Below are 25104 nucleotides of genomic sequence, written 5' to 3' on the forward strand. Positions count from 1 at the left end.
GAACCACTTGGCAGACACTCCGGAATCATCTGCCGGACATGCCGGAACCAGCTCTCAGACACACCAGAACCAAGTGCCGGAGACGCCGGAAGCACCTGCCGAGCATGCCGGAGCCACCTGCTCGACTCGCCAGAAACACCTGCCGGACACGCCAAAATCACCTGCGGGCTACGCCAGAACCACTTGGACGACTCTCCGAAATGACCTGCCGGGCATGTTGGAACCACCTCTCAGACGTGCCAGAACCACGTGGCGGACAGTCCGGAATCACCTGTTGGGCATACGCAACCACCTCTGACACGTACCAGAACCACGTGCCGTGCACGCCGGAACCACCTACCGGACAGACCGGAATCAACTTTTGGGCATGCCGGAACCACCAGTCAGATGTGCCAGAAACACGTGCCGGAGACGCCGGAAGCACCTGCCGAGCACGTCGCAACCACCTGCTCAACTCGCCTGAACCACCTGCCGGACACGCCAAAATCACCTGCCCGCTACACCAGCACCACTTCGGGGACAAGCCGGAATCACGTGAGGGGCATGCCGGCACAGCCTCTCAGACTGAACCTCGTGCCGGACACCACAGAACCACCTGCCGGACAGACCGGAACCACCTGCCGGACACGCCGGAACCACCGGCTCGACCCGCCGGAACGACCGCGGGACATGCAAAATCACCTGCCCGCTACGCCGGAAACACTTGGCGAACACTCCAGAATCACCTGCCGGGCATGCCTGAACCACCTCTCAGATATGCCAGAACCACGTGCCAATGACCCCGGAAGCACCTGCCGAGCACGCCGGAACCACCTGCTCGACTCGCCAGAACCACCTGCCGGACACGCAAAAATCACCTGCCGGCTACGCCACAACCAGTTGGGGAAAACTTCGGAATCACCTGCCGGGCTTGCTGGAACCACCTGCCGGTCATGCCAAAATCACCTGCCAACTACGCCAGTACCACTTGGCGGACACTGTGGAAACACCTGTCGGGCCGGCCGGAACCACAACTCAGACGTGCCAGAACCATGTGCATGAGATGCTGGAACCACACCCTGAACAGACGGAAAACACCTGCCACACCCGTCTGAAAAACCTGCCGAGCACGCCGGAGCCACCTGCTCGACTCGCCGGAACCACCTACCTGACATGCCCAAATCACCAGCCGGGTATGCCAGAACCACTTGGCGGACACTCCGGAATCATCTGCCGGACATGCCGGAACCAGCTCTCAGACACACCAGAACCACGTGCCGGAGACGCCGGAAGCACCTGCCGAGCATGCCGGAGCCACCTGCTCGACTCGCCAGAAACAGCTCTATGACACGCCAAAATCACCTGCCGGGTACGCCAGAACCACCTGGCGGACACTCCAAAATCACCTGTCGCGCATGCCGGAACCACCTCTCAGACGTGCCGGAAGCACGTGCCGGACACGCCGGAATCACCTACCGGACAGACCGGAACCACCTGCCGAGCACGCCGGAGCCACCTGTTCGACTCGCTGGAACCACCTGCCGGACAGGCCAATATCAACTGCTGGCTATGCCAGAACCACCTGGGGGACGGTCCGGAATCACCTGCCAGCCATGGCGGAACCACCTCTCAGACGTACCAGAACCACCTGCCGGAGAAGCTGGAAACACGTCCTGGACAGTCTGGAACCACCTGCCGGCCAAGCCTGAACCACCTGCCAAGCACAACGGAACAACCTGCCAGACACGCCAAAATCACCTGCGTGTTATGCCAGAACCACTTGGAGGACTCTCTGGGATGACCTGCCGGGCATGCCGGAACCACCTCTCAGACGTGCCAGAACCATGTGGCGGACAGTCCGGAATCACCTGTTGGGCATGCGCAACCACCTCTGAGACGTACCAGAACCACATGCCGTGCAGGCTGGAACCACCTACCGGACAGACCGGAATCACCTTTCGGGCATGCCGGAACCACCTGTCAGATGTGCCAGAAACACGTGCCGGAGACGCCGGAAGCACCTGCCAAGCACGTCGGAACCACCTGCACAACTCGCCTGAACCACCTGCCGGACATGCCAAAATCACCTGCCGACTATGCCAGAACCACTTGGCGAACACTCCAGAATCACTTGCCGGGCATGCAGGAACCACCTCTCAGACATGCCAGAACCCCATGCCAATGACCCCGGAAGCACCAGCCGAGCACGCCGGAACCACCTGCTCGACTCGCCAGAACCACCTGCCGATCACGCAAAAATCACCTGCCGGCTACGCCACAACCAGTTGGTGAACACTTTGGAATCACCTGCCAGGCTTGCTGGAACCACCTGCCAGTCATGCCAAAATCACCTGCCAACTACGCCAGAACCGCTTGGCGGACACTGCGGAAACACCTGTCGGGCCGGCTGGAACCACATCTCAGACGTGAGCGAAACGTGTTCATGAGATGCTGGAACCACACCCCGAACAGACGGATACCACCTGCCAGAACCGCCTGAACCACCTGCTGAGCACGCCGGAACCACCTGCTCGACTCACCGGTACCACCTCGCTGACACGCCAAAATCACCTGCTGGGTATGCCAGAACCACTTGGCGCACACTCCGGAATCATCTGCCGGACATGCCGGAACCAGCTCTCAGACACACCAGAACCAAGTGCCGGAGACGCCGGAAGCACCTGCCGAGCATGCCGGAGCCACCTGCTCGACTCGCCAGAAACACCTGCCGGACACGCCAAAATCACCTGCCGGGTATGCCAGAACCACTTCGGGGACAAGCCGGAATCACGTTAGGGGCATGCCGGCACAGCCTCTCAGACTGAACCTCGTGCCGGACACCACAGAACCACCTGCCGGACAGACCGGAACCACCTGCCGGACACGCCGGAACCACCGGCTCGACCCGCCGGAACGACCGCTGGACATGCAAAATCACCTGCCGGCTACGCCGGAAACACTTGGCGAGCACTCCGGAATCACCTGCCGGGCATGCCGGAACCACCTCTCAGATATGCCAGAACCACGTGCCAATGACCCCGGAAGCACCTGCCGAGCACGCCGGAACCACCTGCTCGACTCGCCAGAACCACCTGCCGGACATGCAAAAATCACCTGCCGGCTACGCCACAACCAGTTGGGGAACACTTCGGAATCACCTGCCGGGCTTGCTGGAACCACCTGCCGGTCATGCGAAAATCACCTGCTGGGTATGCCAGAACCACTTGGCGGACACTCCGGAATCATCTGCCGGACATGCCGGAACCAGCTCTCAGACACACCAGAACCAAGTGTCGGAGACGCCGGAAGCACCTGCCGAGCATGCCGGAGCCACCTGCTCGACTCGCCAGAAACACCTGCCGGACACGCCAAAATCACCTGCCGGGTATGCCAGAACCACCTGGCGGACACTACGGAATCACCTGCCGCGCATGCCGGAACCACCTCTCAGACGTGCCAGAAGCACGTGCCAGACACTCCGGAAACACCTACCGGACAGACCGGAACCACCTGCCAAGAACGCCGGAGCCACCCGTTTGACTCGCTGGAACCACCTGCCGGACAGGCCAATATCAACTGCTGGCTATGCCAGAACCACCTGGGGGACAGTCCGGGATCACCTGCCAGCCATGGCGGAACCACCTCTCAGACGTACCAGAACCACCTGCCGGAGAAGCTGGAAACACGTCCTGGACACACTGGAACCACGTGACGGCCATGCCTGAACCACCTGCCGAGCACGGCGGAACCACCTGCCGGACACGCCAAAATCACCTGCGGGCTACGCCAGAACCACTTGGACGACTCTCCGAAATGACCTGCCGGGCATGTTGGAACCACCTCTCAGACGTGCCAGAACCACGTGGCGGACAGTCTGGAATCACCTGTTGGGCATACGCAACCACCTCTGACACGTACCAGAACCACGTGCCGTGCACGCCGGAACCACCTACCGGACAGACCGGAATCAACTTTTGGGCATGCAGGAACCACCAGTCAGATGTGCCAGAAACACGTGCCGGAGACGCCGGAAGCACCTGCCGAGCACGTCGCAACCACCTGCTCAACTCGCCTGAACCACCTGGCGGACACGCAAAAATCACCTGCCCGCTACACCAGCACCACTTCGGGGACAAGCCGGAATCACGTGAGGGGTATGCCGGCACAGCCTCTCAGACTGAACCTCGTGCCGGACACCACAGAACCACCTGCCGGACAGACCAGAACCACCTGCCGGACACACCGCAACCACCGGCTCGACCCACCGGAACGACCGCTGGACATGCAAAATCACCTGCCCGCTACGCCGGAAACATTTGGTGAACACTCCGGAATCACCTGCCGGGCATGCCGGAACCACCTCTCAGATATGCCAGAACCACGTGCCAATGACCCCGGAAGCACCTGCCGAGCACGCCAGAACCACCTGCTCGACTCGCCAGAACCACCTGCCGGACACGCAAAAATCACCTGCCGGCTACGCCACAACCAGTTGGGGAAAACTTCGGAATCACCTGCCGGGCTTGCTGGAACCACCTGCCGGTCATGCCAAAATCACCTGCCAACTACGCCAGTACCACTTGGCGGACACTGTGGCAACACCTGTCGGGCCGGCCGGAACCACATCTCAGACGTGCCAGAACCATGTGCATGAGATGCTGGAACCACACCCTGAACAGACGGAAAACACCTGCCAGACCCGTCTGAAAAACCTGCCGAGCACGCCGGAGCCACCTGCTCGACTCGCCGGAACCACCTACCTGACATGCCCAAATCACCAGCCGGGTATGCCAGAACCACTTGGCGGACACTCCGGAATCATCTGCCGGACATGCCGGAACCAGCTCTCAGACACACCAGAACCACGTGCCGGAAACGCCGGAAGCACCTGCCGAGCATGCCAGAGCCACCTGTTCGACTCGCCAGAAACACCTGTCGGACACGCCAAAATCACCTGCCGGGTACGCCAGAACCACCTGGCGGACACTCCGAAACCACCTGTCGCGCATGCCGGAACCACCTCTCAGACGTGCCGGAAGCACGTGCCGGACACGCCGGAATCACGTACCAGACAGACCGGAACCACCTGCCGAGCACGCCGGAGCCACCTGTTCGACTCGCTGGAACCACCTGCCGGACAGGCCAATATCAACTGCTGGCTATGCCAGAACCACCTGGGGGACGGTCCGGAATCACCTGCCAGCCATGGCGGAACCACCTCTCAGACGTACCAGAACCACCTGCCGGAGAAGCTGGAAACACGTCCTGGACAGTCTGGAACCACCTGCCGGCCAAGCCTGAACCACCTGCCAAGCACAACGGAACAACCTGCCAGACACGCCAAAATCACCTGCGGGCTACGCCAGAACCACTTGGACGACTCTCCGAAATGACCTGCCGGGCTTGTTGGAAACACCTCTCAGACGTGCCAGAAGCACGTGGCGGACAGTCCGGAATAACCTGCCAGCCATTGCGGAACCACCTCTGAGACGTACCAGAACCACATGCCGTGCAGGCTGGAACCACCTACCGGACAGACCGGAATCACCTTTCGGGCATGCCGGAACCACCTGTCAGATGTGCCAGAAACACGCGCCGGAGACGCCGGAAGCACCTGCCAAGCACGTTGGAACCACCTGCTCAACTCGCCTGAACCACCTGCCGGACATGCCAAAATCACCTGCCGACTATGCCGGAACCATTTGGCGAACACTCCGGAATCACTGGCCGGGCATGCAGGAACCACCTCTCAGACATGCCAGAACCCCGTGCCAATGACCCCGGAAGCACAAGCCGAGCACGCCGGAACCACCTGCTCGACTCGCCAGAACCACCTGCCGATCACGCCAAAATCACCTGCGGGCTACGCCAGAACCACTTGGACGACTCTCCGAAATGACCTGCCGGGCATGTTGGAACCACCTCTCAGACGTGCCAGAAGCACGTGGCGGACAGTCCGGAATCACCTGTTGGGCATACGCAACCACCTCTGAGACGTACCAGAACCACGTGCCGTGCACGCCGGAACCACCTACCGGACAGACCGGAATCAACTTTTGGGCATGCCGGAACCACCAGTCAGATGTGCCAGAAACACGTGCCGGAGACGCCGGAAGCACCTGCCGAGCACGTCGCAACCACCTGCTCAACTCGCCTGAACCACCTGCCGGACACGCCAAAATCACCTGCCCGCTACACCAGCACCACTTCGGGGACAAGCCGGAATCACGTGAGGGGCATGCCGGCACAGCCTCTCAGACTGAACCTCGTGCCGGACACCACAGAACCACCTGCCGGACAGACCGGAACCACCTGCCGGACACGCCGGAACCACCGGCTCGACCCGCCGGAACGACCGCGGGACATGCAAAATCACCTGCCCGCTACGCCGGAAACACTTGGCGAACACTCCAGAATCACCTGCCGGGCATGCCTGAACCACCTCTCAGATATGCCAGAACCACGTGCCAATGACCCCGGAAGCACCTGCCGAGCACGCCGGAACCACCTGCTCGACTCGCCAGAACCACCTGCCGGACACGCAAAAATCACCTGCCGGCTACGCCACAACCAGTTGGGGAAAACTTCGGAATCACCTGCCGGGCTTGCTGGAACCACCTGCCGGTCATGCCAAAATCACCTGCCAACTACGCCAGTACCACTTGGCGGACACTGTGGAAACACCTGTCGGGCCGGCCGGAACCACAACTCAGACGTGCCAGAACCATGTGCATGAGATGCTGGAACCACACCCTGAACAGACGGAAAACACCTGCCACACCCGTCTGAAAAACCTGCCGAGCACGCCGGAGCCACCTGCTCGACTCGCCGGAACCACCTACCTGACATGCCCAAATCACCAGCCGGGTATGCCAGAACCACTTGGCGGACACTCCGGAATCATCTGCCGGACATGCCGGAACCAGCTCTCAGACACACCAGAACCACGTGCCGGAGACGCCGGAAGCACCTGCCGAGCATGCCGGAGCCACCTGCTCGACTCGCCAGAAACAGCTCTATGACACGCCAAAATCACCTGCCGGGTACGCCAGAACCACCTGGCGGACACTCCAAAATCACCTGTCGCGCATGCCGGAACCACCTCTCAGACGTGCCGGAAGCACGTGCCGGACACGCCGGAATCACCTACCGGACAGACCGGAACCACCTGCCGAGCACGCCGGAGCCACCTGTTCGACTCGCTGGAACCACCTGCCGGACAGGCCAATATCAACTGCTGGCTATGCCAGAACCACCTGGGGGACGGTCCGGAATCACCTGCCAGCCATGGCGGAACCACCTCTCAGACGTACCAGAACCACCTGCCGGAGAAGCTGGAAACACGTCCTGGACAGTCTGGAACCACCTGCCGGCCAAGCCTGAACCACCTGCCAAGCACAACGGAACAACCTGCCAGACACGCCAAAATCACCTGCGTGTTATGCCAGAACCACTTGGAGGACTCTCTGGGATGACCTGCCGGGCATGCCGGAACCACCTCTCAGACGTGCCAGAACCATGTGGCGGACAGTCCGGAATCACCTGTTGGGCATGCGCAACCACCTCTGAGACGTACCAGAACCACATGCCGTGCAGGCTGGAACCACCTACCGGACAGACCGGAATCACCTTTCGGGCATGCCGGAACCACCTGTCAGATGTGCCAGAAACACGTGCCGGAGACGCCGGAAGCACCTGCCAAGCACGTCGGAACCACCTGCACAACTCGCCTGAACCACCTGCCGGACATGCCAAAATCACCTGCCGACTATGCCAGAACCACTTGGCGAACACTCCGGAATCACTTGCCGGGCATGCAGGAACCACCTCTCAGACATGCCAGAACCCCATGCCAATGACCCCGGAAGCACCAGCCGAGCACGCCGGAACCACCTGCTCGACTCGCCAGAACCACCTGCCGATCACGCAAAAATCACCTGCCGGCTACGCCACAACCAGTTGGTGAACACTTTGGAATCACCTGCCAGGCTTGCTGGAACCACCTGCCAGTCATGCCAAAATCACCTGCCAACTACGCCAGAACCGCTTGGCGGACACTGCGGAAACACCTGTCGGGCCGGCTGGAACCACATCTCAGACGTGAGAGAAACGTGTTCATGAGATGCTGGAACCACACCCCGAACAGACGGATACCACCTGCCAGAACCGCCTGAACCACCTGCTGAGCACGCCGGAACCACCTGCTCGACTCACCGGTACCACCTCGCTGACACGCCAAAATCACCTGCTGGGTATGCCAGAACCACTTGGCGCACACTCCGGAATCATCTGCCGGACATGCCGGAACCAGCTCTCAGACACACCAGAACCAAGTGCCGGAGACGCCGGAAGCACCTGCCGAGCATGCCGGAGCCACCTGCTCGACTCGCCAGAAACACCTGCCGGACACGCCAAAATCACCTGCCGGGTATGCCAGAACCACTTCGGGGACAAGCCGGAATCACGTGAGGGGCATGCCGGCACAGCCTCTCAGACTGAACCTCGTGCCGGACACCACAGAACCACCTGCCGGACAGACCGGAACCACCTGCCGGACACGCCGGAACCACCGGCTCGACCCTCCGGAACGACCGCTGGACATGCAAAATCACCTGCCGGCTACGCCGGAAACACTTGGCGAGCACTCCGGAATCACCTGCCGGGCATGCCGGAACCACCTCTCAGATATGCCAGAACCACGTGCCAATGACCCCGGAAGCACCTGCCGAGCACGCCGGAACCACCTGCTCGACTCGCCAGAACCACCTGCCGGACATGCAAAAATCACCTGCCGGCTACGCCACAACCAGTTGGGGAACACTTCGGAATCACCTGCCGGGCTTGCTGGAACCACCTGCCGGTCATGCGAAAATCACCTGCTGGGTATGCCAGAACCACTTGGCGGACACTCCGGAATCATCTGCCGGACATGCCGGAACCAGCTCTCAGACACACCAGAACCAAGTGTCGGAGACGCCGGAAGCACCTGCCGAGCATGCCGGAGCCACCTGCTCGACTCGCCAGAAACACCTGCCGGACACGCCAAAATCACCTGCCGGGTATGCCAGAACCACCTGGCGGACACTACGGAATCACCTGCCGCGCATGCCGGAACCACCTCTCAGACGTGCCAGAAGCACGTGCCAGACACTCCGGAAACACCTACCGGACAGACCGGAACCACCTGCCAAGAACGCCGGAGCCACCCGTTTGACTCGCTGGAACCACCTGCCGGACAGGCCAATATCAACTGCTGGCTATGCCAGAACCACCTGGGGGACAGTCCGGGATCACCTGCCAGCCATGGCGGAACCACCTCTCAGACGTACCAGAACCACCTGCCGGAGAAGCTGGAAACACGTCCTGGACACACTGGAACCACGTGACGGCCATGCCTGAACCACCTGCCGAGCACGGCGGAACCACCTGCCGGACACGCCAAAATCACCTGCGGGCTACGCCAGAACCACTTGGACGACTCTCCGAAATGACCTGCCGGGCATGTTGGAACCACCTCTCAGACGTGCCAGAACCACGTGGCGGACAGTCTGGAATCACCTGTTGGGCATACGCAACCACCTCTGACACGTACCAGAACCACGTGCCGTGCACGCCGGAACCACCTACCGGACAGACCGGAATCAACTTTTGGGCATGCAGGAACCACCAGTCAGATGTGCCAGAAACACGTGCCGGAGACGCCGGAAGCACCTGCCGAGCACGTCGCAACCACCTGCTCAACTCGCCTGAACCACCTGGCGGACACGCAAAAATCACCTGCCCGCTACACCAGCACCACTTCGGGGACAAGCCGGAATCACGTGAGGGGTATGCCGGCACAGCCTCTCAGACTGAACCTCGTGCCGGACACCACAGAACCACCTGCCGGACAGACCGGAACCACCTGCCGGACACGCCGCAACCACCGGCTCGACCCACCGGAACGACCGCTGGACATGCAAAATCACCTGCCCGCTACGCCGGAAACATTTGGTGAACACTCCGGAATCACCTGCCGGGCATGCCGGAACCACCTCTCAGATATGCCAGAACCACGTGCCAATGACCCCGGAAGCACCTGCCGAGCACGCCAGAACCACCTGCTCGACTCGCCAGAACCACCTGCCGGACACGCAAAAATCACCTGCCGGCTACGCCACAACCAGTTGGGGAAAACTTCGGAATCACCTGCCGGGCTTGCTGGAACCACCTGCCGGTCATGCCAAAATCACCTGCCAACTACGCCAGTACCACTTGGCGGACACTGTGGCAACACCTGTCGGGCCGGCCGGAACCACATCTCAGACGTGCCAGAACCATGTGCATGAGATGCTGGAACCACACCCTGAACAGACGGAAAACACCTGCCAGACCCGTCTGAAAAACCTGCCGAGCACGCCGGAGCCACCTGCTCGACTCGCCGGAACCACCTACCTGACATGCCCAAATCACCAGCCGGGTATGCCAGAACCACTTGGCGGACACTCCGGAATCATCTGCCGGACATGCCGGAACCAGCTCTCAGACACACCAGAACCACGTGCCGGAAACGCCGGAAGCACCTGCCGAGCATGCCAGAGCCACCTGTTCGACTCGCCAGAAACACCTGTCGGACACGCCAAAATCACCTGCCGGGTACGCCAGAACCACCTGGCGGACACTCCGAAACCACCTGTCGCGCATGCCGGAACCACCTCCCAGACGTGCCGGAAGCACGTGCCGGACACGCCGGAATCACGTACCAGACAGACCGGAACCACCTGCCGAGCACGCCGGAGCCACCTGTTCGACACGCTGGAACCACCTGCCGGACAGGCCAATATCAACTGCTGGCTATGCCAGAACCACCTGGGGGACGGTCCGGAATCACCTGCCAGCCATGGCGGAACCACCTCTCAGACGTACCAGAACCACCTGCCGGAGAAGCTGGAAACACGTCCTGGACAGTCTGGAACCACCTGCCGGCCAAGCCTGAACCACCTGCCAAGCACAACGGAACAACCTGCCAGACACGCCAAAAACACCTGCGGGCTACGCCAGAACCACTTGGACGACTCTCCGAAATGACCTGCCGGGCTTGTTGGAAACACCTCTCAGACGTGCCAGAAGCACGTGGCGGACAGTCCGGAATAACCTGCCAGCCATTGCGGAACCACCTCTGAGACGTACCAGAACCACATGCCGTGCAGGCTGGAACCACCTACCGGACAGACCGGAATCACCTTTCGGGCATGCCGGAACCACCTGTCAGATGTGCCAGAAACACGCGCCGGAGACGCCGGAAGCACCTGCCAAGCACGTTGGAACCACCTGCTCAACTCGCCTGAACCACCTGCCGGACATGCCAAAATCACCTGCCGACTATGCCGGAACCATTTGGCGAACACTCCGGAATCACTGGCCGGGCATGCAGGAACCACCTCTCAGACATGCCAGAACCCCGTGCCAATGACCCCGGAAGCACAAGCCGAGCACGCCGGAACCACCTGCTCGACTCGCCAGAACCACCTGCCGATCACGCCAAAATCACCTGCGGGCTACGCCAGAACCACTTGGACGACTCTCCGAAATGACCTGCCGGGCATGTTGGAACCACCTCTCAGACGTGCCAGAAGCACGTGGCGGACAGTCCGGAATCACCTGTTGGGCATACGCAACCACCTCTGAGACGTACCAGAACCACGTGCCGTGCACGCCGGAACCACCTACCGGACAGACCGGAATCAACTTTTGGGCATGCCGGAACCACCAGTCAGATGTGCCAGAAACACGTGCCGGAGACGCCGGAAGCACCTGCCGAGCACGTCGCAACCACCTGCTCAACTCGCCTGAACCACCTGCCGGACACGCCAAAATCACCTGCCCGCTACACCAGCACCACTTCGGGGACAAGCCGGAATCACGTGAGGGGCATGCCGGCACAGCCTCTCAGACTGAACCTCGTGCCGGACACCACAGAACCACCTGCCGGACAGACCGGAACCACCTGCCGGACACGCCGGAACCACCGGCTCGACCCGCCGGAACGACCGCTGGACATGCAAAGTCACCTGCGGGCTACGCCGGAAACACTTGGCGAACACTCCGGAATCACCTGCCGGGCATGCCGGAACCACCTCTCAGATATGCCAGAACCACGTGCCAATGACCCCGGAAGCACCTGCCGAGCACGCCGGAGCCACCTGCTCGACTCGCCGGAACCACCTACCTGACATGCCCAAATCACCAGCCGGGTATGCCAGAACCACTTGGCGGACACTCCGGAATCATCTGCCGGACATGCCGGAACCAGCTCTCAGACACACCAGAACCACGTGCCGGAGACGCCGGAAGCACCTGCCGAGCATGCCGGAGCCACCTGCTCGACTCGCCAGAAACAGCTCTATGACACGCCAAAATCACCTGCCGGGTACGCCAGAACCACCTGGCGGACACTCCAAAATCACCTGTCGCGCATGCCGGAACCACCTCTCAGACGTGCCGGAAGCACGTGCCGGACACGCCGGAATCACCTACCGGACAGACCGCAACCACCTGCCGAGCACGCCGGAGCCACCTGTTCGACTCGCTGGAACCACCTGCCGGACAGGCCAATATCAACTGCTGGCTATGCCAGAACCACCTGGGGGACGGTCCGGAATCACCTGCCAGCCATGGCGGAACCACCTCTCAGACGTACCAGAACCACCTGCCGGAGAAGCTGGAAACACGTCCTGGACAGTCTGGAACCACCTGCCGGCCAAGCCTGAACCACCTGCCAAGCACAACGGAACAACCTGCCAGACACGCCAAAATCACCTGCGTGTTATGCCAGAACCACTTGGAGGACTCTCTGGGATGACCTGCCGGGCATGCCGGAACCACCTCTCAGACGTGCCAGAACCATGTGGCGGACAGTCCGGAATCACCTGTTGGGCATGCGCAACCACCTCTGAGACGTACCAGAACCACATGCCGTGCAGGCTGGAACCACCTACCGGACAGACCGGAATCACCTTTCGGGCATGCCGGAACCACCTGTCAGATGTGCCAGAAACACGTGCCGGAGACGCCGGAAGCACCTGCCAAGCACGTCGGAACCACCTGCACAACTCGCCTGAACCACCTGCCGGACATGCCAAAATCACCTGCCGACTATGCCAGAACCACTTGGCGAACACTCCAGAATCACTTGCCGGGCATGCAGGAACCACCTCTCAGACATGCCAGAACCCCATGCCAATGACCCCGGAAGCACCAGCCGAGCACGCCGGAACCACCTGCTCGACTCGCCAGAACCACCTGCCGATCACGCAAAAATCCCCTGCCGGCTACGCCACAACCAGTTGGTGAACACTTTGGAATCACCTGCCAGGCTTGCTGGAACCACCTGCCAGTCATGCCAAAATCACCTGCCAACTACGCCAGAACCGCTTGGCGGACACTGCGGAAACACCTGTCGGGCCGGCTGGAACCACATCTCAGACGTGAGAGAAACGTGTTCATGAGATGCTGGAACCACACCCCGAACAGACGGATACCACCTGCCAGAACCGCCTGAACCACCTGCTGAGCACGCCGGAACCACCTGCTCGACTCACCGGTACCACCTCGCTGACACGCCAAAATCACCTGCTGGGTATGCCAGAACCACTTGGCGCACACTCCGGAATCATCTGCCGGACATGCCGGAACCAGCTCTCAGACACACCAGAACCAAGTGCCGGAGACGCCGGAAGCACCTGCCGAGCATGCCAGAGCCACCTGCTCGACTCGCCAGAAACACCTGCCGGACACGCCAAAATCACCTGCCGGGTATGCCAGAACCACTTCGGGGACAAGCCGGAATCACGTTAGGGGCATGCCGGCACAGCCTCTCAGACTGAACCTCGTGCCGGACACCACAGAACCACCTGCCGGACAGACCGGAACCACCTGCCGGACACGCCGGAACCACCGGCTCGACCCGCCGGAACGACCGCTGGACATGCAAAATCACCTGCCGGCTACGCCGGAAACACTTGGCGAGCACTCCGGAATCACCTGCCGGGCATGCCGGAACCACCTCTCAGATATGCCAGAACCACGTGCCAATGACCCCGGAAGCACCTGCCGAGCACGCCGGAACCACCTGCTCGACTCGCCAGAACCACCTGCCGGACATGCAAAAATCACCTGCCGGCTACGCCACAACCAGTTGGGGAACACTTCGGAATCACCTGCCGGGCCTGCTGGAACCACCTGCCGGTCATGCGAAAATCACCTGCTGGGTATGCCAGAACCACTTGGCGGACACTCCGGAATCATCTGCCGGACATGCCGGAACCAGCTCTCAGACACACCAGAACCAAGTGTCGGAGACGCCGGAAGCACCTGCCGAGCATGCCGGAGCCACCTGCTCGACTCGCCAGAAACACCTGCCGGACACGCCAAAATCACCTGCCGGGTATGCCAGAACCACCTGGTGGACACTACGGAATCACCTGCCGCGCATGCCGGAACCACCTCTCAGACGTGCCAGAAGCACGTGCCAGACACTCCGGAAACACCTACCGGACAGACCGGAACCACCTGCCAAGAACGCCGGAGCCACCCGTTTGACTCGCTGGAACCACCTGCCGGACAGGCCAATATCAACTGCTGGCTATGCCAGAACCACCTGGGGGACAGTCCGGGATCACCTGCCAGCCATGGCGGAACCACCTCTCAGACGTACCAGAACCACCTGCCGGAGAAGCTGGAAACACGTCCTGGACACACTGGAACCACGTGACGGCCATGCCTGAACCACCTGCCGAGCACGGCGGAACCACCTGCCGGACACGCCAAAATCACCTGCGGGCTACGCCAGAACCACTTGGACGACTCTCCGAAATGACCTGCCGGGCATGTTGGAACCACCTCTCAGACGTGCCAGAACCACGTGGCGGACAGTCTGGAATCACCTGTTGGGCATACGCAACCACCTCTGACACGTACCAGAACCACGTGCCGTGCACGCCGGAACCACCTACCGGACAGACCGGAATCAACTTTTGGGCATGCAGGAACCACCAGTCAGATGTGCCAGAAACACGTGCCGGAGACGCCGGAAGCACCTGCCGAGCACGTCGCAACCACCTGCTCAACTCGCCTGAACCACCTGGCGGACACGCCAAAATCACCTGCCCGCTACACCAGCACCACTTCGGGGACAAGCCGGAATCACGTGAGGGGTATGCCGGCACAGCCTCTCAGACTGAACCTCGTGCCGGACACCACAGAACCACCTGCCGGACAGACCGGAACCACCTGCCGGACACGCCGCAACCACCGGCTCGACCCACCGGAACGACCGCTGGACATGCAAAATCACCTGCCCGCTACGCCGGAAACATTTGGTGAACACTCCGGAATCACCTGCCGGGCATGCCGGAACCACCTCTCAGATATGCCAGAACCACGTGCCAATGACCCCGGAAGCACCTGCCGAGCACGCCAGAACCACCTGCTCGACTCGCCAGAACCACCTGCCGGACACGCAAAAATCACCTGCCGGCTACGCCACAACCAGTTGGGGAAAACTTCGGAATCACCTGCCGGGCTTGCTGGAACCACCTGCCGGTCATGCCAAAATCACCTGCCAACTACGCCAGTACCACTTGGCGGACACTGTGGCAACACCTGTCGGGCCGGCCGGAACCACATCTCAGACGTGCCAGAACCATGTGCATGAGATGCTGGAACCACACCCTGAACAGACGGAAAACACCTGCCAGACCCGTCTGAAAAACCTGCCGAGCACGCCGGAGCCACCTGCTCGACTCGCCGGAACCACCTACCTGACATGCCCAAATCACCAGCCGGGTATGCCAGAACCACTTGGCGGACACTCCGGAATCATCTGCCGGACATGCCGGAACCAGCTCTCAGACACACCAGAACCACGTGCCGGAAACGCCGGAAGCACCTGCCGAGCATGCCAGAGCCACCTGTTCGACTCGCCAGAAACACCTGTCGGACACGCCAAAATCACCTGCCGGGTACGCCAGAACCACCTGGCGGACACTCCGAAACCACCTGTCGCGCATGCCGGAACCACCTCTCAGACGTGCCGGAAGCACGTGCCGGACACGCCGGAATCACGTACCAGACAGACCGGAACCACCTGCCGAGCACGCCGGAGCCACCTGTTCGACTCGCTGGAACCACCTGCCGGACAGGCCAATATCAACTGCTGGCTATGCCAGAACCACCTGGGGGACGGTCCGGAATCACCTGCCAGCCATGGCGGAACCACCTCTCAGACGTACCAGAACCACCTGCCGGAGAAGCTGGAAACACGTCCTGGACAGTCTGGAACCACCTGCCGGCCAAGCCTGAACCACCTGCCAAGCACAACGGAACAACCTGCCAGACACGCCAAAATCACCTGCGGGCTACGCCAGAACCACTTGGACGACTCTCCGAAATGACCTGCCGGGCTTGTTGGAAACACCTCTCAGACGTGCCAGAAGCACGTGGCGGACAGTCCGGAATAACCTGCCAGCCATTGCGGAACCACCTCTGAGACGTACCAGAACCACATGCCGTGCAGGCTGGAACCACCTACCGGACAGACCGGAATCACCTTTCGGGCATGCCGGAACCACCTGTCAGATGTGCCAGAAACACGCGCCGGAGACGCCGGAAGCACCTGCCAAGCACGTTGGAACCACCTGCTCAACTCGCCTGAACCACCTGCCGGACATGCCAAAATCACCTGCCGACTATGCCGGAACCATTTGGCGAACACTCCGGAATCACTGGCCGGGCATGCAGGAACCACCTCACAGACATGCCAGAACCCCGTGCCAATGACCCCGGAAGCACAAGCCGAGCACGCCGGAACCACCTGCTCGACTCGCCAGAACCACCTGCCGATCACGCCAAAATCACCTGCGGGCTACGCCAGAACCACTTGGACGACTCTCCGAAATGACCTGCCGGGCATGTTGGAACCACCTCTCAGACGTGCCAGAAGCACGTGGCGGACAGTCCGGAATCACCTGTTGGGCATACGCAACCACCTCTGAGACGTACCAGAACCACGTGCCGTGCACGCCGGAACCACCTACCGGACAGACCGGAATCAACTTTTGGGCATGCCGGAACCACCAGTCAGATGTGCCAGAAACACGTGCCGGAGACGCCGGAAGCACCTGCCGAGCACGTCGCAACCACCTGCTCAACTCGCCTGAACCACCTGCCGGACACGCCAAAATCACCTGCCCGCTACACCAGCACCACTTCGGGGACAAGCCGGAATCACGTGAGGGGCATGCCGGCACAGCCTCTCAGACTGAACCTCGTGCCGGACACCACAGAACCACCTGCCGGACAGACCGGAACCACCTGCCGGACACGCCGGAACCACCGGCTCGACCCGCCGGAACGACCGCGGGACATGCAAAATCACCTGCCCGCTACGCCGGAAACACTTGGCGAACACTCCAGAATCACCTGCCGGGCATGCCTGAACCACCTCTCAGATATGCCAGAACCACGTGCCAATGACCCCGGAAGCACCTGCCGAGCACGCCGGAACCACCTGCTCGACTCGCCAGAACCACCTGCCGGACACGCAAAAATCACCTGCCGGCTACGCCACAACCAGTTGGGGAAAACTTCGGAATCACCTGCCGGGCTTGCTGGAACCACCTGCCGGTCATGCCAAAATCACCTGCCAACTACGCCAGTACCACTTGGCGGACACTGTGGAAACACCTGTTGGGCCGGCCGGAACCACAACTCAGACGTGCCAGAACCATGTGCATGAGATGCTGGAACCACACCCTGAACAGACGGAAAACACCTGCCACACCCGTCTGAAAAACCTGCCGAGCACGCCGGAGCCACCTGCTCGACTCGCCGGAACCACCTACCTGACATGCCCAAATCACCAGCCGGGTATGCCAGAACCACTTGGCGGACACTCCGGAATCATCTGCCGGACATGCCGGAACCAGCTCTCAGACACACCAGAACCACGTGCCGGAGACGCCGGAAGCACCTGCCGAGCATGCCGGAGCCACCTGCTCGACTCGCCAGAAACAGCTCTATGACACGCCAAAATCACCTGCCGGGTACGCCAGAACCACCTGGCGGACACTCCAAAATCACCTGTCGCGCATGCCGGAACCACCTCTCAGACGTGCCGGAAGCACGTGCCGGACACGCCGGAATCACCTACCGGACAGACCGCAACCACCTGCCGAGCACGCCGGAGCCACCTGTTCGACTCGCTGGAACCACCTGCCGGACAGGCCAATATCAACTGCTGGCTATGCCAGAACCACCTGGGGGACGGTCCGGAATCACCTGCCAGCCATGGCAGAACCACCTCTCAGACGTACCAGAACCACCTGCCGGAGAAGCTGGAAACACGTCCTGGACAGTCTGGAACCACCTGCCGGCCAAGCCTGAACCACCTGCCAAGCACAACGGAACAACCTGCCAGACACGCCAAAATCACCTGCGTGTTATGCCAGAACCACTTGGAGGACTCTCTGGGATGACCTGCCGGGCATGCCGGAACCACCTCTCAGACGTGCCAGAACCATGTGGCGGACAGTCCGGAATCACCTGTTGGGCATGCGCAACCACCTCTGAGACGTACCAGAACCACATGCCGTGCAGGCTGGAACCACCTACCGGACAGACCGGAATCACCTTTCGGGCATGCCGGAACCACCTGTCAGATGTGCCAGAAACACGTGCCGGAGACGCCGGAAGCACCTGCCAAGCACGTCGGAACCACCTGCACAACTCGCCTGAACCACCTGCCGGACATGCCAAAATCACCTGCCGACTATGCCAGAACCACTTGGCGAACACTCCAGAATCACTTGCCGGGCATGCAGGAACCACCTCTCAGACATGCCAGAACCCCGTGCCAATGACCCCGGAAGCACCAGCCGAGCACGCCGGAACCACCTGCTCGACTCGCCAGAACCACCTGCCGATCACGCAAAAATCACCTGCCGGCTACGCCACAACCAGTTGGTGAACACTTTGGAATCACCTGCCAGGCTTGCTGGAACCACCTGCCAGTCATGCCAAAATCACCTGCCAACTACGCCAGAACCGCTTGGTGGACACTGCGGAAACACCTGTCGGGCTGGCTGGAACCACATCTCAGACGTGCCAGAAACGTGTTCATGAGATGCTGGAACCACACCCCGAACACACGGATACCACCTGCCAGAACCGCCTGAACCACCTGCTGAGCACGCCGGAACCACCTGCTCGACTCACCGGTACCACCTCCCTGACACGCCAAAATCACCTGCTAGGTATGCCAGAAACACTTGTCGGACACTCCGGAATCATCTGCCGGACATGCCGGAACCAGCTCTGAGACACACCAGAACCAAGTGCCGGAGACGCCGGAAGCAACTGCCGGGCACGCAAGAATCACCTGCCGGCTACGCCACAACCAGTTGGGGAACACTTTGGAATCACCTGCCAGGCTTGCTGGAACCACCTGCCAGTCATGCCAAAATCACCTGCCAACTACGCCAGAACCGCTTGGCGGACACTGCGGAAACGCCTGTCGGGCCGGCTGGAACCACATCTCAGACGTGCCAGAAACGTGTTCATGAGATGCTGGAACCACACCCCGAACAGACGGATACCACCTGCCAGAACCGCCTGAACCACCTGCTGAGCACGCCGGAACCACCTGCTCGACTCACCGGTACCACCTACCTGACACGCCAAAATCACCTGCTGGGTATGCCAGAACCACTTGGCGGACACTCCGGAATCATCTGCCGGACATGCCGGAACCAGCTCTCAGACACACCAGAACCAAGTGCCGGAGACGCCGGAAGCACCTGCCGAGCATGGCGGAGCCACCTGCTCGACTCGCCAGAAACACCTGCCGGACACGCCAGAATCACCTGCCGGGTATGCCTGAACCACCTGGCGGACACTACGGAATCACCTGCCGCGCATGCCGGAACCACCTCTCAGACGCGCCGGAAGCACGTGCCAGACACGCCGGAAACACCTACCGGACAGACCGGAACCACCTGCCAAGAACGCCGGAGCCACCTGTTCGACTTGCTGGAACCACCTGCCGGACAGGCCAATATCAACTGCTGGCTATGCCAGAACCACCTGGGGGACAGTCCGGGATCACTTGCCAGCCATGGCGGAACCACCTCTCACACGTACCAGAACCACCTGGTGGAGAAGCTGGAAACACGTCCTGGACAGACTGGAACCACGTGACGCCCATGCCTGAACCACATGCCGAGCACGGCGGAACCACCTGCCGGACACGCCAAAATCACCTGCGGGCTACGCCAGAACCACTTCGGCGACTCTCCGAAATGACCTGCCGGGCATGTTGGAACCACCTCTCAGACGTGCCAGAAGCACGTGGCGGACAGTCCGGAATCACCTGTTGGGCATACGCAACCACCTCTGACACGTACCAGCACCACGTGCCGTGCACGCCGGAACCACCTACCGGACAGACCGGAATCAACTTTTGGGCATGCCGGAACCACCAGTCAGATGTGCCAGAAACACGTGCCGGAGACGCCGGAAGCACCTGCCGAGCACGTCGCAACCACCTGCTCAACTCGCCTGAACCACCTGCCGGACACGCCAAAATCACCTGCCCGCTACACCAGCACCACTTCGGGGACAAGCCGGAATCACGTGAGGGGCATGCCGGCACAGCCTCTCAGACTGAACCTCGTGCCGGACACCACAGAACCACCTGCCGGACAGACCGGAACCACCTGCCGGACACGCCGGAACCACCGGCTCGACCCGCCGGAAGGACCGCTGGACATGCAAAGTCACCTGCCGGCTACGCCGGAAACACTTGGCGAACACTCCGGAATCACCTGCCGGGCATGCCGGAACCACCTCTCAGATATGCCAGAACCACGTGCCAATGACCCCGGAAGCACCTGCCGAGCACGCCGGAACCACCTGCTCGACTCGCCAGAACCACCTGCCAGACACGCAAAAATCACCTGCCGTCTACGCCACAACCAGTTGGGGATCACTTCGGAATCACCTGCCGGGCTTGTTGGAACCACCTGCCGGTCATGCCAAAATCACCTGCCAACTACGCCAGTACCAGTTGGCGGACACTATGGATACACCTGTCGGGCCGGCCGGAACCACATCTCAGACGTGCCAGAACCATGTGCATGAGATGCTGGAACCACACCCCGAACAGACGGAAAACACCTGCCAGACCCGTCTGAACAAACTGCCGAGCACGCTGGAGCCACCTGCTTGACTCGCCGGAACCTCCTACCTGACATGCCAAAATCACCAGCTGGGTATGCCAGAACCACTTGGCGGGCACTCCGGAATCATCTGCCGGACATGCCGGAACCAGCTCTCAGACACACCAGAACCACGTGCCGGAGACGCCGCAAGCACCTGCCGAGAATGCCGGAGCCACCTGCTCGACTCGCCAGAAACACCTGCCGGACACGCCAGAATCACCTGCCGGGTACGCCAGAACCACCTGGCGGACACTCCGAAATCACCTGTCGCGCATGCCGGAACCACCTCTCAGACGTGCCGGAAGCAGGTGCCGGACACGCCGGAATCACCTACGGGACAGACCGGAACCACCTGCCGAGCACGCCGGAGCCACCTGTTCGACTCGCTGGAACCACCTTCCGGACAGGCCAATATCAACTGCTGGCTATGCCAGAACCACCTGGGGGACGGTCTGGAATCACCTGCCAGCCATGGCGGAACCACCTCTCAGACGTACCAGAACCACCTGCCGGAGAAGCTGGAAACACGTCCTGGACAGTCTGGAACCACCTGCCGGCCAAGCCTGAACCACCTGCCAGGCACGACGGAACAACCTGCAAGACACGCCAAAATCACCTGCGTGCTATGCCAGAACCACTTGGAGGACTCTCTGGGATGACCTGCCGGGCATGCCGGAACCACCTCTCAGACGTGCCAGAACCATGTGGCGGACAGTCCGGAATCACCTGGTGGGCATGCGCAACCACCTCTGAGACGTACCGGAACCACATGCCGTGCCGGCTGGAATCACCTACCGGACAGACCGGAATCACCTTTCGGGCATGCCGGAACCACCTGTCAGATGTGCCAGAAACACGTGCCGGAGACGCCGGAAGCACCTGCCAAGCACGTTGGAACCACCTGCTCAACTCGCCTGAACCACCTGCCGGACATGCCAAAATCACCTGCCGACTATGCCAGAACCACTTGGCGAACACTCCGGAATCACTTGCCGGGCATGCAGGAACCACCTCTCAGACATGCCAGAACCCCGTGCCAATGACCCCGGAAGCACCAGCCGAGCACGCCGGAACCACCTGCTCGACTCGCCAGAACCACCTGCCGATCACACAAAAATCACCTGCCGGCTACGCCACAACCAGTTGGTGAACACTTTGGAATCACCTGCCAGGCTTGCTGGAACCACCTGCCAGTCATGCCAAAATCACCTGCCAACTACGCCAGAACCGCTTGGCGGACACTGCGGAAACACCTGTCGGGCCGGCTGGAACCACATCTCAGACGTGCCAGAAACGTGTTCATGAGATGCTGGAACCACACCCCGAACAGACGGATACCACCTGCCAGAACCGCCTGAACCACCTGCTGAGCACGCCGGAACCACCTGCTCGACTCACCGGTACCACCTCCCTGACACGCCAAAATCACCTGCTGGGTATGCCAGAACCACTTGGCGGACACTCCGGAATCATCCGCCGGACATGCCGGAACCAGCTCTCAGACACACCAGAACCACGTGCCGGAGACGCCGGAAGCACCTGCCGAGCATGCTGGAGCCACCTGCTCGACTCGCCAGAAACACCTGCCGGACACGCCAAAATCACCTGCCGGGTACGCCAGAACCACCTGGCGGACACTACGGAATCACATGCCGCGCATGCCGGAACCACCTCTCAGACTTGCCGGAAGCACGTGCCAGACACGCCGGAAACACCTACCGGACAGACCGGAACCACCTGCCAAGAACGCCGGAGCCACCTGTTCGACTCGCTGGAACCACCTGCCGGACAGGCCAATATCAACTGCTGGCTATGCCAGAACCACCTGGGGGACAGTCCGGGATCACCTGCCAGCCATGGCAGAACCACCTCTCAGACGTACCAGAACCACCTGCCGGAGAAGCTGGAAACACGTCCTGGAGAGACTGGAACCACGTGACGGCCATGCCTGAACCACCTGCAGAGCACGGCGGAACCACCTGCCGGACACGCCAAAATCACCTGCCCGCTACACCAGCACCACTTCGGGGACAAGCCGGAATCACGTGAGGGGCATGCCGGCACAGCCTCTCAGACTGAACCTCGTGCCGGACACCACAGAACCACCTGCCGGACAGACCGGAACCACCAGCCGGACACGCCGGAACCACCGGCTCGACCAGCCGGAACGACCGCTGGACATGCAAAATCACCTGCCGGCTACGCCGGAAACACTTGGCGAGCACTCCGGAATCACCTGCCGGGCATGCCGGAACCACCTCTCAGATATGCCAGAACCACGTGCCAATGACCCCGGAAGCACCTGCCGAGCACGCCGGAACCACCTGCTCGACTCGCCAGAACCACCTGCCGGACACGCAAAAATCACCTGCCGGCTACGCCACAACCAGTTGGGGAACACTTCGGAATCACCTGCCGGGCTTGCTGGAACCACCTGCCGGTCATGCCAAAATCACCTGCTGGGTATGCCAGAACCACTTGGCGGACACTCCGGAATCATCTGCCGGACATGCCGGAACCAGCTCTCAGACACACCAGAACCAAGTGCCGGAGACGCCGGAAGCACCTGCCGAGCATGCCGGAGCCACCTGCTCGACTCGCCAGAAACACCTGCCGGACACGCCAAAATCACCTGCGGGCTACGCCAGAACCACTTGGACGACTCTCCGAAATGACCTGCCGGGCATGTTGGAACCACCTCTCAGACGTGCCAGAAGCACGTGGCGGACAGTCCGGAATCACCTGTTGGGCATACGCAACCACCTCTGACACGTACCAGAACCACGTGCCGTGCACGCCGGAACCACCTACCGGACAGACCGGAATCAACTTTTGGGCATGCCGGAACCACCAGTCAGATGTGCCAGAAACACGTGCCGGAGACGCCTGAAGCACCTGCCGAGCACGTCGCAACCACCTGCTCAACTCGCCTGAACCACCTGCCGGACACGCCAAAATCACCTGCCCGCTACACCAGCACCACTTCGGGGACAAGCCGGAATCACGTGAGGGGCATGCCGGCACAGCCTCTCAGACTGAACCTCGTGCCGGACACCACAGAACCACCTGCCGGACAGACCGGAACCACCTGCCGGACACGCCGGAACCACCGGCTCGACCCGCCGGAACGACCGCGGGACATGCAAAATCACCTGCCCGCTACGCCGGAAACACTTGGCGAACACTCCAGAATCACCTGCCGGGCATGCCTGAACCACCTCTCAGATATGCCAGAACCACGTGCCAATGACCCCGGAAGCACCTGCCGAGCACGCCGGAACCACCTGCTCGACTCGCCAGAACCACCTGCCGATCACGCAAAAATCACCTGCCGGCTACGCCACAACCAGTTGGGGAAAACTTCGGAATCACCTGCCGGGCTTGCTGGAACCACCTGCCGGTCATGCCAAAATCACCTGCCAACTACGCCAGTACCACTTGGCGGACACTGTGGAAACACCTGTCGGGCCGGCCGGAACCACAACTCAGACGTGCCAGAACCATGTGCATGAGATGCTGGAACCACACCCTGAACAGACGGAAAACACCTGCCACACCCGTCTGAAAAACCTGCCGAGCACGCCGGAGCCACCTGCTCGACTCGCCGGAACCACCTACCTGACATGCCCAAATCACCAGCCGGGTATGCCAGAACCACTTGGCGGACACTCCGGAATCATCTGCCGGACATGCCGGAACCAGCTCTCAGACACACCAGAACCACGTGCCGGAGACGCCGGAAGCACCTGCCGAGCATGCCGGAGCCACCTGCTCGACTCGCCAGAAACAGCTCTATGACACGCCAAAATCACCTGCCGGGTACGCCAGAACCACCTGGCGGACACTCCAAAATCACCTGTCGCGCATG

This window comes from Equus caballus, chromosome 24 (assembly GCF_041296265.1).
Source record: "Equus caballus isolate H_3958 breed thoroughbred chromosome 24, TB-T2T, whole genome shotgun sequence".
Taxonomy (NCBI): Eukaryota; Metazoa; Chordata; class Mammalia; order Perissodactyla; family Equidae; genus Equus; species Equus caballus.